Raw genomic sequence first — 19,677 nt, forward strand, 5'->3', positions numbered from 1 at the left:
GAAAAAAACCGAAACTCCCCTCCCCCCCCCAAAAAACCCAAAAAACAAAAATATATATAGGCATTAAGATGTGTTTTTTTCAACATTCTGGTACGCTAGGATGCCCAAAGAAGACCAAATCTAAGTTAAATTCTTTTATTGTCTGATTTTTTTTCTAACCTAGCTATATTTAGACCACACATTTTACACATGAACCCCAGAGACAGAATTATCTTTATTTGGATGGAAAACTCCAAATGAAGATCAGAATGTAATTACAAATGAAAGTGATCAAGTATTACAATATTTGTAGGAATTATGATTTTGTCAGTATTATTTATCAGAGATGTTTCCTTATCACAAATATCTTAGAATATTATTTACATTTACTAGTGTTCCAATATACAATATTCATTAGATTACCACTCAGTATTGTCACTGAATGCCTTACTAAGGAAGATCTAGGTATACTTTGTTACTAGTGGGCTTAAAAGTAGTTGCCAACTGTCTTCTTTTTTTTTTTTTTTTTGGTTTTTCTCCAGTACCGGGAACCGATCTCACGACCTTGCGCTTGCCAGGCAGGTGCTTTGCCGCTCAGCTAAATCCCCAGCCCCTCATCAACTGTCTTCTTGAAATTTGTATATATTGTAGATATTCGTTCTGTCCAAAAGGTATCTGGCAAATATATTTTTTCCATTGCTGCAAGTTGTCTTTTTATTCTGTTGGTTGTTTCCTTTGTTATGCAGAAGTTTTTTTTTTTTTTTTAACTTGGTGTAATCCCACTTGCTGATTCTTGATTTTATTATTGTGCAATTGGGATTCTTTCTGAATGTCCTTGCTTATGCTTAAATCTTCAAGAGTTTTACCTATTTTATTTTCCACCAGATTTGGTGTTTTTGCTTTTATATCTAGGTGTTCAATCTATTTTTTTAAGTAGAGGGCAAGGATTCATTCTCCAAGAAGTACAAATGACCAATAAATACATGAAAAACATCTGAACATCATTGGCCATTGGACAAATCCAAATCAAAATAACACTTGCCCTAGTAAGGATGGCTATCACCAAGGATGCCAGAAACAAATAGGGAGAATGTTGTGGAGAAAAAAAAATAACATTTCTATATTGTTGGGACTATAAAATAGTACAAAGATTCTGGAACTCAGTAGGGAGATACCTCCAAATATTACAAATAGAAATCTCATTTTACCTAGCTCTTCCTCTTCTGAGAATCTTCCCAAAAAAGTTACAAGCATATAATTAATACCAACACATGCATACCCATGTATGGAATTATTACTGACACTTGCATACCCGTGTTTATGGTATTATTACTGACACTTGCATACCCATGTATGGTATTATTACTTACACTTGCATACCCATGTGTCTTGGTTACTTTTTTCTTGCTGCTGGGACAAAATACCTGATGCCCAAAATTAGGGAGGGAAAGGTTTATTTCTCTTACAGTTCATGGAAATCTCAGCCCATACTTGGCAGATTATCAGGCAGAGTGGCACGTGGCAGAGGGTTGCATCTCAGGGCGGGAGCCACAGCTAAGCTGCAAGCACACACACCAGGACGGAATGGAGGAGGAATAGCCTCAAGCAGCTTCTTCCTCTCCCTTACATATGCAAACATCCACCCCAGGGTGGGTGTAGCTCTCACACCCATAATCATTCAACTCTAATAGCCTGCCCATGGGCCGCAGGAGGCTTTGAGGGGACACACAGACAAAAACTATAACACCATGTATGGCATTATTACCCATGTATGGTATTATTACTGACACTTGCATACCTGTGTTTATGGTATTATTACTTACACTTGCATACCCATGTATGGCATTATTACCCATGTATGGTATTAATACCGACACTTGCATACCCATGTTTATGGTAACACAGTTCACAGTAGGACATGACCTACTTGCCCATCAACGATAAATTGATAAAGAAAATATGGAGTACATACCCAATAAAGAAGGACATCTTGGACCCAGTTGTAACAAAATGGATAGGTCTTGAGGTGATAATGTTGAGAGAAACAAATCAGAAACAGAAAAATATATATCACGTGGTTTCTCTTATATGAGAAACTCAAAATTTAAATAATTTAAAGGGCAAAACAAAAGGGAGACGGTAGGAAAGAGGACAGACTTTGTGGAGATGGAAAAATCTTCTGGGGAAAGAGGGAGGTGGGGGCCTGGCTGGGGAGCAGGAGGAGAAAAAATGATCAAGATGTGATATGTTTGGGTATTTTTCATCTCCAAGATGAATATGTTATGTATTGTCAGGATATATCAGCAATCAACAAAACAAGGCAAAAAGTATTTTCAAATTATGTTTCAGTGTAGCTGGGTTTTTCTGCAATCCCATATATTTTATTTTATACATTCAAAGCTCTTATTCTGAGAAAGAATTCATAGCTTCACAAAACTGTCCTTTTAGTCAGTGATCACAAAGTAGCATAGGAGATCTAAATCTCTCTAACATCTTAATCCAGAGATTCAAGCTATCTAACTTTCCTCATGTGAGAGTATTAGGGATGAAAACTTCTTAGGTTCAGAGCCAATATCAAAATGAGAGAAATTCAAGAGGTTTATTTTTCTTTATAAAAAGTAACTGGTAGAAAGATAACATTTATAAATATCTTATACTATAAATACGTACAATTATCAAAATTGATCAGAAATCTAAATCTATAAGTACTAAAAGGGTGAATTCCTATAAAAACTGGTAATAGACATTTTCTAACTCTGACTCAAAATACAGATGCCAGAAAGAAAAATGGTAAATCTTACTTTGGCTTGCACTTGTATGAACTATTATGTGTTTTGTGTCACAAGTGAACAAATCATTATAAATAACATATGGAGGTCATTTTGAGATAGCTTTATATGCAAGACAATTTAAATATATGGGATCTTCAGTTATGCCAGGTTTGACCTGACTTCCTCTACGAATGAAAATATTTTTTCATGCAATAATTTAGTGTTGCAGTTTGATACATAACACATTGATATAATAAGGTTCAATAAAAATAGATAGCCCAAAATAGACAGGCCAAGTAACAAGGCTAAATGCTTCTAGTCTTCTGAGAAACATGTCATTGAGAAACTGACATTTGCAAAAGCACAGTCGGTGAGGACACCTGTCTGTGAGATCATGGGAAAGATTTCGGTATTGCAGTTTAATGATAAAGACATTTCACAAAAGGGCAAAGGGCTGTTCAGTGGTGAATTTTGTTAGGTCTTTAAGGGAAAGGACTAAATAAGTCACCATGCTTGACCGTTGGAGCAAGTCTCAGAACCTGGAAATAATTCTCTAGTGCAAAGTACTAAAGAAAAACAAACTAAACTAACCTCCACAGCATACAGTTTTCTGGAACTAAAAATCACAAAAATTGTTCTAAATCATGGTGCAGTTTTACTCTGTTGTCACTGCATTTTAAGATTGCAGGATGCCAATGGCTTCACCTCCCCAGTATTTTGTCATTTGAAAAGGTAGGTATTTTTGACTGGCAACATAATTTATAATATTGGATATTGTGGTTTAAATAAGAAGTTTCAGATGAGACCATCAAGGACTCATGTATTGAGTTCTCAAGGCAGTGATGTTAGAGAGGAGACCAGATCATGAGAACACTGCCCTCATCACCTCCCGAGTTCATAGCTGAAGGGCCTTTAGCAAGGGGCCCCGCTGGAAGAAGTAGGTCACTTGGGGGTGTGTCTTTGAAGGGTGTATCTTGTCTCTGGTCCCTTCCCCTGGCTTTGTCTCTGTCTCTGCTTTTTGGCTGCAATGGGATGAGCAGCGTTTCTCCACCATGTCTTTCTACCATGCATCTCTGCATTACCACAGCCAAGAAAACCAGAGCCAAATAACCACGGACTGAAACCTCTGAAACGATCCCTCTGCGTCTATATCTTCAAAAGTTTGTGTCTCCATTAGGCAGGTGAATTACGTCCCCATTCCCTCTTCAAGCAAATTCACTTGCTGAAGTTCTAACGCCCAGTCCCAGTTCCTCAGAATGTAAGTGTATTTGGAGATAACACCTTTAAAGAGGTAATTAACTTAAAATGAGTTCTTCATGCTGGGCCCTAATTCACTCTGACTGGTGTCTTTATAAAGAAAGAAAGTAAGGGAAAGAAGGAAAAATTTTGTATGTAGGTATATACAGGATAGTTAACACAGTTGTTCTACTGTCTTCTATTTCTTTGCTAAAAGAAACTGTCAGTGAGCCCTTGATTGATCAATATTGCATGTCCCTATCTGTTTTCATGAGAAACCACTTTGAAGATATCAATATATAACACAACAAGCATTGTTAATTTCCTACCACTTTGTTTGTAACTCTGTATTGTCTGTACTGTTCTTTTGCTATTTTGTATAAGGTTGTCTGTCTGTTAATGTTTTCTTCCTTTTATTTTTAAAATGAACAAAAAGAAAGTAAGGGAGCACAAGAGACATTACTGGTGTGTGTGCAGAGAGAGATCACGTAAGGGCACGGTAAAATGTGACCATCGGCAAGCCAAGGAAAAGCTCAAGAGAAACCAAGCTTGGTGATGAATAGGTCTTGAATTTCCAACATCCACAACTGTAAGAAATAAAATTTTCTTATATAAGCCATTCACTTTGGTGTATTTATTTATGGAAGTTGTAGACACCTAATAACAGTCTATCATATACAAGATAATAAAAAGGCTAACTCTATTTCAACAAGTTACTTGAATCACCACACAACCATAAGAAAAGCTAATACCAGTTACATACTCAGGACCCTGTATTAAATCAATAATAAGCAAAATCATTTTGGTGTCTCAGCTATAATAGAAATAGAAGTGTATCTCTTTGAGAGATACTGTGAAATTGAAATACATATTGCACGGCAGTGTTAACCACCTAGGACAGTTTGGATGTCTTCCTAAGCCAAAGTCTTAAGGACTTGGTTGCCAGCTGGGGTGTCATTGTGGTGTCACCCATGGGTGACTGTCAGGAGGTAGTATCTCATGGGAGGAAGTTAGGGTACTGAGCCATAACCTCCCCATCCTCCACTCTGCTTTTCAGCTGGTTTTTATTAACTAGGGTTAAACTAAACTTATATAGAGGTGGCCAAAGTTTCTAGAGTTATGAATCTTATATAACTCCTTCTATCATGTCCCTGAAAATGCATAGAATAGTTGGAGACTGTTTTGACTACAATGAAATTTTCTCACTGCTTTTAAAACAGCCAAAACTGTCCTCAGACACTTATGTAAAAGAATACAACTGCTACTATCTTCATATCAATTTTAAATAGATTATATATAAAATGATTGTTATTCCACTGAAAACGATGGGTAACAGAATTTACATGGTATGTTTCAGTTATTTGAAACTATAGCCTCAAAAGAAAACAAAAGAAAGGATATTGATCTTACCTTTCTACCTAAAATCTGATTGTCAGATACGGATGTATATGGGTTAATGGATCCATTTCTTTCTTTTCACCTTTGCTATTTATAGACAAGAAAAAACTGGTATGACTGGTATAAGAAGAAAATGTCAAGAGGTTATAAAACACTGCAGAAAAACATTTTTAATGAGTGTTCTAGAATCCTGAAAAAAAAAAAGACCAGAAATAATATTTCTGCAGCAGAACCACATAACAAAATCAATGCGTTAAAGACATGTTTTCTAGTATTATTTCTCCCTCTCTGTAATGCATAATTAGTGGCAGGACAGTTAGGTTGTAAACTGAGAGAAACAACAAATTTTCCAAATCTGGCTCTCAGCGCTGCTGCAGGCTATAACAAACAATAAAATATAGGTGGTGAGAGCCATGAGGATCTCTTTATCACATCTGTCATAGTTGTACATTCTGATGGATTTATCAGAATGCCAGTGGGTCTGAAGATGACGTGTCACAAGCTGTGGGTATGACTGGTCTCAAGAGATTTATCTCTTCATTGGAAAATAAAGGAAGAATCTTTAAATAAAAATTTTTAGGAAATGAATTCATGGCTCCTAATAACCCGGAAAAGATTTTGAATGCTACAAGTTTTTGAGGCCGTGTGCTTCAATACTGCAAGTTGACTTCCTGATTCTGATTTTACCTACCTCATGCCCTTTTCTCCAAAGGTACTCTTTGTTTCTCATAAATCAGGCACACAGTGGTATGGCTCTTTATATTTATTTGTTTGATGGTGTCAAAGACCTCAAAACCCAGTGATGAAACTTGCTGGGGGTTTTATTTTTATCAGTCTCTTCCTGTCAAATCAGCCATGTCAGTAAACCCCTTGTATGCATTGCATTGGTCAAGCCTAAGGACTTATTCTGACATACCAATTAATTATATGACACTAGGTCTAAATACAAGCGTGTTGGAGGAGCACTTATAAATTCAGAAAATGCAGATTTCAGTACAAGTGTTAGGACTGTGGCTTGAGAGAATCATTATGTCTCACCTCAGTAGGTAGTTGTGAGATCAAGTAAAATAAAATCTCTGGGGAAGCAAAAAATTATACCCATTCATTTTTTCATAGAATAGATGTATATTATTAAGGCAAAAATATTCACATTAAAAAGTATTTCTGAGAGTCAGGGCATTGAGGTTATTGCCCAAACAACATATGTTTGGTATGTTCTCCTAGTTATATAACGTAGTGTCTAACACGGAATGGACTTGAATTCATTTTGGGGAATACAAGGGTGATTTTTGAAGGTATGCTAGTGTCTTATTTTTTATTTCTAAAGATTCTGTCTTTCTGACCCTGGACCTAGAGAGGCCAGTTAACCCCTCGAGGATACTAGTTTATTTTATAGGCACATAAAGTGCCAAGTTGGACAGGGTAAGTATTCACCTCCATGCCAGGCTTACAGTGACCTGCCTCATTCATTGTGCTCATTATGTGTTGAAATCCAGTAGGACAGGCACATGAAGAGTCTTCAGACTCAGTATTTCCTGTTTTCCAATGTATCTGTGTGGAACTGGAGTGGTTTCCTTCTCTGGCTCCCCATTCACTTTATCTTCACAATGTGGATCCTGTTACAAAGTACTCTCCATCTCAGTCATCAGGATTCTGGTTGTTTTTGCCTAAGGCTTGCAGAGATATAAGTAAATATTTCATCTGTCAGACTAACTACAAACTAATCCTTTCTCTTTCTTGGTTTTCCTGTTTTTATGAAAGGCATGTCACAGAAACGCCTGTATGTAAACATTGTCACCAACTAGACCATTAATAATTCTGCAACAGCAAGCAAAAACAGAAAAATGACACCCCGGATTTGGAGGCAGATTTATTTACATTGACGGGCAGTGATCGGGATCACTCCCAGAACATCACGTCCCAGTCTCTGGTGGTCTAGGCTTTTACATGATTCATAAAAAAAGGGTACAAAGGAGGTACAAAGATGAGACAGAACAGCGTGGCAGTTCTTCTGATTAGCTAGCTGGGTGAGATCATTAGTTACAAGGGTAGATTAATGATCATCAGTTTATGAAGCTTGGACCAATGGTACAGCCAGGCATCCTGTATGTTTTCTTACACTCTCTTGGTTTCAGGGATCAAGAAAGTAATTACAAAACCATGAAGCAGCTACAGAACTAAGCAATTTCAAAAGGAAAAAGGATTTTTTCTTTAGAACAAAGTTTTAAAGGAATAATTTTTCTTGTACAGTCTTTCCCTTTCAAGTCAACAGCATTTAGAAGCACAGAAACCTTCCTGAACGTAAAAGTTACAAAGATTCCAAGACTCAGCCTTTGTTCTACAGACAGGACCATTTGCAATGTTCGTACGTTACATGTGTTAATACTACATGCTAGTACATGTTAAATAGTACAAAAGCAGTGAAAACAGAAGCATTGTAACTATAAGTAAATGTGCTGTTATGGCTTAGATTTAAAGTGTGCCCCAAAGGTCTCATGTTTGGAAGATAATTGGATCATGGGGCCACCGTACTCCTTAGCAGCTTTGTCCACTGCAGGGCAGTAGCTAAGTGGTTGTTAAGAGGCAGGTCCTGACTGGAGATGGATCACTGAGAGTGTGACCTGGAATGAGGTATTTTTGTCCCAGCTCCTCCCTTCGTTCTCTGCTTGCTGGTTGCCATGGAATAAGCAGTGCTCCTTTGCCAGGCCTTTCTGCCATGACATTTCTACCTTGGAGCCAAATGACCATGGACTGATCCCTCTGAAAACCATGAGACAAAACATATCTCTTCTCCTTTAAGTATTCGGTGTCTGGTGTGGTGTTCCATTGATGGTAAAGCTGACTGACAAAGAATATTGGTACTGAGAGTGGGGCAATTGCCGTGACTGTACCTGACAATATGTTTAGAAGTCTTTGGAACTGGTTTGCCCAAAGCATTTGGGTAGGTTTGGAGATGCAGGCAAAAAGCCCTAGAATATTGTAAGCAAGTACTTGATGGTTAATACTGGTCAGAGATCAGAATGGTAATAGGAGTGCTGACAGATTTTAAAGGCTAGGCTCAGGAAGTTGGGAATAGCACGACACTGGCAATTGGACTAGATGCCAAGTGTATTGTGCTCTGGTAAAAAAAAAATTGTCTATCTCTTGGCCATATCCTGAGACTTGGAAGGAGGCTGAGACTAAGGGCAGCAGATTAATTATTCTTTGGTTTGTTTGTTTGTTTGTTTTCGTACTGGTAATTGAACTCAGGGCCTTGCGCTTGCCAAGCAGACACTGTGATGCTGAACTATATTCCTGGCCCAGATTAATTATTCAGGTGAAAGAAATTTCAACGCATCCCAGTGTTCAGGCTGTGATGTAGATACTACTGGCTACCTTTAGGCAGATATATAGGGGAAAGCAAAGGTGAATTTGAAAAATTTGCAGTTTTTCCACAAAGAAAGGAAAACATAAAATTCAGCAAAAGAGAGTACGGTTGCTGAAAAGATTAGCATTGAAAAAGACGCCAAGTGCTTTGTATCAGGACAATAGAAAAGACGGCTTGAAAGCATCTCAGGAATTAGCAAGGCCCCATTCTCGCAGGCTGACATGTAGAGAAGTGTAAACCTTTCTTTCGAGAACACAGGTTTTGGGCCTCTTGCTCAAGTAGGGCCACCCTGAGAATTGGTTTCCTAAGATTCACTTCACCATGCTCAATCATGTGGGCAGTCAGAGGCCACTGCAGCCATGGTCAAAGAGGTCTGACCATTGCTCTCACTAGTGGCAGAACTTGGCATCGTCTAGATGATGCACTGCTTTTTCAAGCATGCGGAATGCAAGAACTGTGGGGTTATGAAACCTTCCACTAAGCATTTAGAAGACGGCGGGGCAGGCCAAGCAGTAGACCTTTGAGATGACGGTACACAAACATGTCAGAGTGAAGTTGAAAATGCAGTGGAAACCTCAGGAAGTTAGAGATGCCAGAAAGGAGGACTGTCTGCTGAAGAAAGCCACAGGCAGTGGGCAGAGCCAGCCCAAGAGAGACGCTGTGTGGGAGGCAACTAGCAGTGCTGGAGGGGCAGAGCTGCCCAAGCTTTGGGAGTTCACATGTTGCTACAACCTTCCCCAGATCCTGGACATAGAGCTACCAGAATTAATTTTTATCTTACTGGTTTCGGGGCTACTTTTGTCTCTTTTTCTCCTTGTTGTAGACTGGAAACATTTTCTGTATTTTGTAAGTTTTTAATTTCTCTTTTGATTTTTACAAGAGCTCACAACTAAAAATTTACCTCGAGTCTCAGATGAGACTTGGTCACGGACTTTTCAGCATTGCTGGGAGTGTATGAGTTTAGGGACTCGTGCATATTGAATAAATGTATTTAACATAGCAAGATAGATATGAGTCTTTTGGGGGCCGGAGCCAGAATGTTATGTTTTATATATAAAATGTCTCCCTGAAGTTCTCATGTTTGTTCGAGGTGACTGAATCATCAGAGTGCCATGCTCACCAATGGATTTATCCATTGGAGAGATCAATAACTGAATGTTCTATTAGGAGGAGGGGTCTCGCTGGAGGCTGGCCACTGGAAGCGGGACCTGAAAGAGTGTATTTTTGTTTCTGACTCCTCCCGTGTCTCTCTGCTGTCAGGATGCCATGGACTGAGCAGTCTTCCTTTGCCAGGCCCTTCCACCATGATATCTCTGTCTTCAATCCAAGTGATCATAGATTGAATCTTCTGAAAACCACAAGCAAAAGAGACCACTCTTTTACACTGTGGGTGTTTGGTATTGTGTCCTACTGTGGGAAAATGACTAGTATGGAAATGATGTAAAAAATAGAAACATTATATAGGTGTATGTGTGCAGAAAAACTATAATTTACTTCAGAAAGACATTGTAAAGTTAATTGTCACTGTTTTTAATTTTGTTTTCTGCCACTTTTGTGATTGGTGATTGTGTTAAATCAACTATTTCCTAACCACTTTTATTTTCAATAAAATATGAATGGAGACTGGAGGTGCAAGGAAGAGGTTCAGTTCAGATCTGAAGGAGTCTCGTGGGAGAATTCTCTCTTCTTTAGGGAGGTCACTACTAGGTCACACTATAAGGCATTTAGTTGAATGAATGAGACCCATTCACACATGAAATGCATTCTTCTTCACTTAAAATCTAGTGATTAAAACATTAAGATCATATAAAAATACCCACCCACACACAAACAACCAGAATAATGTTTGATCAAAAATCTGAAACTTTTAACCTCACAATGATCTTGATATAGGTCTTACAATTTTTTGGTTACATTGGCTCAATTAAACTCATAGAAAAAGAAAACTCATGATTAACTATAAGTATTATTCATTTATCATTTGTGGCTTAGCCAAGCTGCCATAAAATTAACAACTGCACAGTTCTTCCCATATTCTTTATTGTTTTTTCCAGGATAATGTTAGTCTTGCCTGGCTATCTCCAAGGTGGATTTATTGCATAATGGATCATAATGAATAAGGACTTGTAAATGAATATCTTCAGTTTTCATTTCTTACCAAGGTTCCAGCTGAAACGCTCTTGAATATTACCCTCCTGTCTTCCCCACCAAAGAGCGTTTTGAGACTTTAATTCCAACATGTTTAAAATGAGAAGCTTATTATTTTCTCCCTTTTTGATGACTTTCTTTAATTAGTGAAAATGCTAATTAATCTAGAATCTTAAAATCATCTCCAAATCCTCATCCTTTATCTCTTTGCTATTAAAGTTCAAATTTATTGTGTCATTCAACAATATTTAGTAAGCACTTTTTAGGTGTCATATAGTGTCCTACACAATGTAAATAAAATAACAAAGGAGAAGACAATAAACAAATAATTTTCCAGATAATTTATAATTACAATAATATGTGATAGATGCCATGAGGAAAATCAAGGTGGTAGAAGATTGTACAGGTGGGACCTGTATGAAAGCCAGGCAAGGCTGGAATCAGGAGACCTTGGAGTCAGCTAGGAATGGGAGGAAAAATGGTCTAGGTAGAGGGAATAAATGCAATGACCCTAGAACAAGATGAAATGATAAAGACATCTGTGTACTGTGAGTGAGAAACTTTTAATCTCACAATGACCTTGATATAGCTGTTACAATTGGCTCAATTAAATTCATAGAATAAAGAGAACTCATGATTAATTATAATATTTATTCATTTGCATTTGCCATGGGCCAACCTTGCCATTTAAGTACACAATAGGCAATAATTTTCCAGGATCAATAACAGTCACAAAATCATATATTCTGAAGCTCAGAGAGTACTAGGAAGAATAAATACGACGACTGTTGACACAAATGCCTAAGACGTGCAAGCTTTAGGTCCATAGATGAAGAAAATTCTGAATGAAGTCAGAAGGAGAAAAAAACTCACTTATGGAGAAAAAAAATCTCACTTATGGATACCAAATTTTGTTGAGAAACCCAGGTGTATTAGTTTCCTAGGGTGGGTGTAACAGAATATCAGATATTGGAGACTGGATAAGTGAAAAGCAGAAAAATTAATTTTTTCTCAGTTCTGGTGGTAGAACTTCGAAGTCAAGATGGCAGCCAGAGTAGGCGTGCTCTGAAGCATCCTTGGGAGTCCTCTGTTTGCTGCAGAGATGTTTTCCTCCATCATTATACATGTCCTGCCCCGTGTGTCTATTTGTCATCTTCATCTTACCGTCACTAGGAAAGACTTAGTCACTGAAATTAGGCACTACTTTAATTCGCTGTGGTCCCATCTTATTTTGAAACACTTGCTGAGATTCTAATTGCACGGAAATTCATATTTTCACATAATGGAGATTAGGAATGCATTTTTGGGGGGATGGAATTCAACCTGAAACACCTTGAAAGAATCCTGTAGAGTGAAAAGGCATGTTTTAGATATTTCAAGAAAAAGCCACCAACCTAAAATCATATCTCCAGTGAAATAATCCTTCAAAAGCGGGAGAAAAAAAAGTTTTCTGAAATGAGCAAGACCCAAAGAACTGAAAAAGTAAATTGTTATCAGTCCTATTGTTCACTAAATGCATATGAAAGTTCTTTAGGGTGAAGAACTGGTCTACATGGAGAAGAGAGGCACGCTTGACAAGGAATAAATGAAGGTAAAGTTTATATATGTAGAATCTTAACATCTAACAGATATGCCACATCCAAGAGGAGCCTAAAAATGATGAGCAAATGTCATGTGGGGTGCTGAATAGGCTCCTGGGCATAAAACAGGCATTCAAAGAAAAACACACAAAAATAAATACAGGCTTTAGTTAATGATGTTTATATCGGCTCTTTGATTTGAAAATATATCACATACTAATATAAAATGTTAATAGCAGTATCTCTTGTACCTTTTGGATTTTATTTACTCTTTAAGGTTCTTAAATTAGGGAGACAATATGATGTTTACACATGTGGGTCTAATTTATTTCACTTCTGAGTATGGTCTCTAGTTGCATCCATTTACCTATAAAAGCCTCAAGTTCATCTTTCTTTTTAGTTGAGTAGTACTCCATTGTATAAAAAAAAGGGAGAGAAATTGCTCAAAGGGAAACAACACTAGGATGAGGGAAAGGAGCAAAGAGATAAAGAAGGGAAAAAAATATATGTATGTACACAGGATAGCTGGGATAACTGTGCTGCTGATTTCTACAGGTCTGTTGAAAGGAACAGTCAATGCTTAATTTTTTTTCCTTTTAAATTTTTTTGACCAGTTGAGCATGCTTAAATCTGATAATCTGGACTACTAATTTGAAGACAATGACATACAGTATGACAACCATTGTTGAATTCCTATCATCTCGCTTAGTGAAACTTTGTATCATTTGTAATTTTTAATTATTTTTATTCTCTTTAAAATAAAAAAATGTTAATAACAGGAAAATTGAGTGTGGGATACATGAAAGTGCCCTGTAAAATATTCAAAACAGTCTGTTAATTGAAAATTACTCTTAAATGAAAAGTCTATTAAAATTTTTACATTAAACAAAAGAAGAATATTTTAAACTGCATTGATAATCTGAAAAGAAACGTTAAAAATTTGAGAAGTAAAAGTCTGAATGGAAGCAGGCTTCCCTGATTCACTGAGATTGGTTTGTCTGAGGAATCTGTGTTCAGGGAAGTTGTTCCTATTTCTGGGTGACACTTGCAGATTCTGTCTGCCCTGGGCAGCTTGTACAGCTACTTGCGTTGCTGTGTTTCCAGATTTAAGCCTTTGATGGTTCTTTACCTGAGCTAACTCTCAGAACTGTTTATGCTGAAGACAATCTTTTCTTTTTAATCCTGAAAACTTTTATCATGATAAAATAAAACAAGGAGGCAATTATGCATGAAATAATTTCATTCTTGACAAGAATATATCGCATGTTACAAAGTCTGAAATAAACAAGTTTATAATCCAGTTTCTTGAAAGATGAGATAACATATAACAATTCTAGCACTACATTGGATAGTCCTTTTTTTTGTGGTGTTCTCGAGAGAGTCAGTTCTGTAGGTCCCACCTCTGATCTCTGCTGAGTTGGTGTTCAAATCCTAAAACCCTCAGAACTTTAGATCTTTGGGAGAAAACTTCTTGTTTAAAATATAATTGTTTGTGATACATTCCTTTTTTTTCTTTCAGAACTACAGGGTACTTGTAGACCTTTTATATTTCTGCCTCAGTCTTAGAATTAACCATTCCTGCAATGAGCTCTGTTTTCCTTTATTGGCTAACATACTGGAAGCTAAGATCTAAGAGCTTTCAGTTGAAAGAGCAAGGAAATATTTATACATATACCAAGTTGTGTACATTGTGTTTAGGTAAATGGTTATGTACAAATATCCACATATAAGAAAATATTTAATATATCACAGTTTCATATCATGCTGTATCTACAGTGAGTTAAACATGAGTTCATACTAGTGGCTCCTCTCTGACCTTATACCACTCACTACATGACTCATTCTAGGTGATTCTCTCTCTGCTTATAAATTATTTCCTGCTCTAGCAACGGAAAACCTGTCTCACATAACCTACCATCCATTTACAGTTGTTCAGTCCCACCGTACGTCTACAATGGTTTCACAGTTGACCCATACCTGTGGAGTACAATTTATTAACGATGTACTGTGCTTACTTATATATAATATCCTGTGCCTTTAATCTTAAAAATTCCACTCACTTCCACAGTTACTCAGCTCAGCACCTTGCCTATCCTCTCAATGCGGATACTTCAAACATTTTTAATTCACTTAGCCTTCATATGTTCTGAACTCCACCTTGGAATCCTGCGGACTCTTAACTGTTTTTCAATTACTATTTTTATACTAGCATATGTGAAGATGCCAAAAAGCCTTACAGCTTTGACAAATGCATTATGTTATGTATCCACCTCAGTAGAATCAAACAAATATCTAAAATTTTCTTGTGTTTTATCTATTTAACCCAATCCTTCCTCTACATGTCCAGCAGTCACTTGTTAAAAATTCAAGTTGTGTACTGCACAGTGTAAATCTTTAAAATAATCATCTTACTCATATTTAGGAGTATTTATATATTTATTTATTTTTGAACGTCCTTTTTTTCAATAAAAATATAAGGATGAAGGGTATGATTATGACTTTCCTGGTAATATATTCCTTCCTCACAAATCACCCAAAACTCAGTAATTTAAGATGGTATTTTCTTTTCCTTTGTTGTTTCTTTCTCCCATAAATCTGTAATTGGGGCAAGGCTCAGTGAGGAAGCTCTACCTCTATTCTTCCACTATCTGATCTTCCGTTATCCTTTCCTTGAGGAGTCCACTTGCATAACGATGTCGTTCAATGAACTTCTTAGGAAATGTGTTCATTGTGATAAATATGTATTGACTACTTATTATGTGAAAAGCATTCGGTTAAGCCATGTGATGAATACAAAAATCCAAAGATAAAGAGTTTTTCTGGCCTCTAAGGAGTTTATAAATGTAGGACATTTTAATTTTGATGGAGATTTAAATGATAGAATACACAGCAGTGGCTGAAGCATGATAAAGAGTGCCTCTGTTACTTTACAATCTGGTATAAGTGACTCAGGATTGATATGGTGGATCCTCAGTATCAGAAACCCACACATCTCCTACCTGATTGCTTTAATGTCCCCTCATCAGAATGTTTCACAGCACTCATCACATTCTGCGTGACAACGTGCTCTGGGGAAGAGCAGAAGGAAGAAACATGTTACTCTCTTGGAAGTCATGGCATAAAATTGCTCACATCACTTTTATTTACATTCCTTTGCTTGATCCTTGTTACATGATCGCACCTACGAGGGAACAGGAGAAAGTAATGTTTACCTGTAATTAACTACAATACAATCAAAATTTACATTGCTATAGGTAATGAGAGGATTAATTCAAAACAGTTATACAACATTGAATAATGACTATGATTTGTGGAAGAATATGATACGATACTCATTATGAGACTGGTGTAAATAATTATTTGGCAATCAAAAAGAGAAATAAATTAATCCCCAATGTTATGATCAGGAAAACTTAGATACATTCTTCTGAATACTTAAGAATGGGTAGAAGTTTGAAAGACTAAACTCTGAACAGAGCCAGAAAGATGTAAAGTTGAATTTGGATGAGCAGAAACTCCATTCTAGTGTGGACAGGAATTAGCTGAAGACACAGACAGAAAGTCAGGTCAGCAGACAGCTGTAGATGACGTTGACTTTTAGGATACATTCTAGAATGAGATTTGTGAATGAGCATTGCTCCGCACATAATAGATTATTAATAAATATTAAATTTGTTGCTTTAAGTGGAGTTAGATTCAAGGCTACACTTACTAAATGTGATTACTTGCATAAAGAAGTGGCTGATATAGCCTGTACGTAGAAATTACTGCCTGTGTAGGAGGATGGTAGAGAAGAACACACTGAGTATTGTTAGTGAGTTAGTTGTGGTGTTCCAAGAAAAAAGTATGCGCTTGGAAAAAAGGAGGCAAGATTTAGAATATGTGAAAGGAAAACCACTGCTTAAAAACTGGACAGTTCACACTCAAGAATTTTCTCCAGTGTCCAGTTTTAACAAAACATTATAAGCTATCAAACAAGTAGGAAAATATGAAACATTCAAGGGGTTAAAAGAAATCAATAGAAAGTAATTCTTAGTACATTCAGTGTTGTATTTTGGCAGACAAAGACTTCAAAGCAGTGATTAAAAACATCTTAAAAGATGTAAAGAGGGACGCACTGAAAAATAGTAAGAAAATATGATATGACATTGAATTTAAAAAGTACACAACTTAATAAGGAAATAAAACCATAAAGAGAACCAAATGGAAATGCTGGACTCAGAAAATAATAACCAAGCTGAAAATCTCTCTACATGGACTCCACAAGGGATCTAAGATTGCATAAGAAAAATGAGTAACTTCAAGCCTAGGTCAACAGAAATTCTCCAATTTGAGGAACAGAGCCAGAAAGTATGAAGGAAAAGAAGATGATCTCAAAGTCACATAGAGAACATTAAACATATAACATTTAGACAATGGGGATCCAGAAAGTGAGAAAGAGACAGAAAATAAATATTTGCAAATGTAACAGTTCCAATTCATAGCAGAATGAGAAAGGCATTGGAAATAGATTTTAACAGTGAAACTTATGAAAAACACAGACAAGATGGACTATCACTAAGTTTTACAAAAAAGGAAAATATCTTGAAAATACCAGTGTCTTTTATAGGGTAAATACACATATTGACTCTTCACAAATATTCATATTTATTCTCTTTTTCTCAAGAACGTATCACCAATCTTTGTAGACAATGGTTATAGTTTTTTGTTGGCAGTGATTTCTAAATGCAAATGGTTATTGGTATTAAGAATTCACTAATTAGAGAAATTTTCTGAAGTAGTAAGTGAGAAGGCTAGATTCCAGCACTGCTAATGTTTTTTGTGAGTTAAAAGGTTTTTTTTTTTAAAAATTTAACTTTTTCAAATTAGTACATATTTGTCATATATATTGCTCACATTTTTCATAGGTAATTTGTACCTGTACATAATATATCTTAATTCTTTTTTTCTCTTTTCTCCTCCCTCCCTTAACCCTTCTATTTCTCCCTCACCCCCGTTTAAAGAAGCTTTATTTCCATTTTTTCTTCCCATTGTCCTTTTCCCCTTGTGCCTTTATTCCCTTCTCACCTCCGCACTGTTAATTTCTAATTTTTACTGGCTGTGCTAGTTATGACTCGTTTAGAGAACAGGAAGATACCAGTGGAAATGCTTAAGGGCTAAAACATTCTTCTACTTAATTACACATTTTCAACTTGTTACATGATTATGTATTATGATCTATCATCCAGGAGTGAGCCAAGGTTTCGAGAGAAGTACTTATATGTAGATGAAGAAAAAAATAAAAAGACTAAAAGCAAAGGAAAGAAAATGTACATGAATCAAAGAAAATGAGATAATTAAAAGACAGGTAATTCAGTTACCTATGAACAAAACTTTCCAGATACAATAATAATCTTTGATATCTATCACGAAGCCTATACAGATAAATTCACTGGATATACCCACTTTCTTAAAAATAATTGTCACTGTCAGTATTGGTTTTGTTGAAAAGACTCATGTTAATATATATGAAAAAGAAAATAATAATTAAATGTTATATCATTTTGTGTCCTTCTCAATTCAGGGAAGTAATGGTCAAACTCTTTGACAGCTAAAGTAGGTGCTCATGTGCCAGGTGGCAGGAATAAGACCTTAGCTCAGTCTCTTTCAAAATTTTTGCTAATGTCTAAAAGGTAAAAAATTCTGTTTACTCATTATCTCTAATTCAAGTTTGGCTTTGAATGCAACCACTTTATCTTCTGACTTTAACACAGTTGCATTCTCTCCTGAAGTGACAGAACTTATGGAGCAAGTTGAATATTCACATGAATAACCAAGTTCACCACCTTTTCTGTGTCACTGAAATGTGCTGCCAGTGCTGACTGATGTTCTGAAAGAAATAGCTAGAGTACCTCTCATAAGTCAAAGACTTGCCAGTGACCTTCCTTTAGAAAGCTGTCCCACTTCTGTGTATAAGAGAAGATACATGTGCTTTGTGTCTATCTCCTCACAGGGCTGTGTGAACAGGTATGAGTTAGGGGGATGCACTTTAATATTCTTTTTTTTTGTTTTTTTTGAGACAGGGTATCACCATGCAGTTCAAGCTGGCCTTGAGCTCACTTTGTAGCCCAGGCTGGTCTCAAACTCACAACGATTCACCTGCTTCAGCCTCCCAAGTGCTGAGATTACATACATGTGCCACCATGCCTAGCTTCTGATTGATAATTGTTATCCCCTCATGTAAAATGTTAAGTTCAGATGACAGTTTGGAGCTAGCCACCATTTCTCTATGGATGACAGAGTGTGCATACTCACATTCACAAGCAACTTCTTTGACCCTAGTAGTGAACCTAGTACGCTGTCCAATTGTGGCAGCCACTCCGTCTATGCAAATACCAAAGCGAAATGCCTTTCCTATATCTAATTCAGTTTCTGACATGTAATCATTCAAAGGCTTGAGTGGCTTTGTAGGTGTGGTGTCAGTTGGTGACAAAAGGACACATAACATACCCTCACCCACATCATCTTGAAAAATATATCACCTGAAAATGAGCATTGTTGCCAAAGTCCATAGACTCATCAACACGGACTGCATACCACTATGACCTACAAATTCTAACAATACTATCCAATGATTATCTCTGATAATGACCTCTGCGATTTCATCAATTGTTTAGTTATGGTGCTAGATTTAAGAGGAACACTTGTTACCTTTTGCAGGCTCTTCTAAAAGCTCATGACAAACGTCCTTCTTGGCAGGCCGGGTAAACTCTTTACCAGTAATAAAGGACTTCTCAGCTTTCGCAATGTGGCTAGCTGCTAAGGACAATGCTCTCAGCACAGGCATGTTTGATGGATGCTGGCCTTCGAGAATTGCTTCTTTGTGTTTACTTTTTTCTTTTGGAAATCTCCACAGGCTTTTCTGTTAATGCAGGGTGCTTGGTCTCCCTGTGGCCAAGCAGTTTCGAAGGTATCCCGGGTCATTCGCGGAGCCAGTTACACATTATACAGAGCTGGCCTGGAAAGGGCCAATCGCCTGTGGTGGTGAACTTGTAATTTGTGGGAACTTGGTGTTTTCTTTCAAGTGCAGCTGTCTTTTGTTGACAATCTCAGCATCTTCTGCTCTCTCCTCTTGGATTTTTCCTCCTTTTCAAAGAAGCTCTCTAGTAAAAGTTGCTTTTCCTCATTGTGGTTGGGGTTAGCTTGTGTGCTTAACAAA

The sequence above is a fragment of the Chinchilla lanigera genome, unplaced genomic scaffold (assembly GCF_000276665.1).
Source record: "Chinchilla lanigera isolate Chin_1 unplaced genomic scaffold, ChiLan1.0 scaffold00031, whole genome shotgun sequence".
NCBI lineage: Eukaryota > Metazoa > Chordata > Mammalia > Rodentia > Chinchillidae > Chinchilla > Chinchilla lanigera.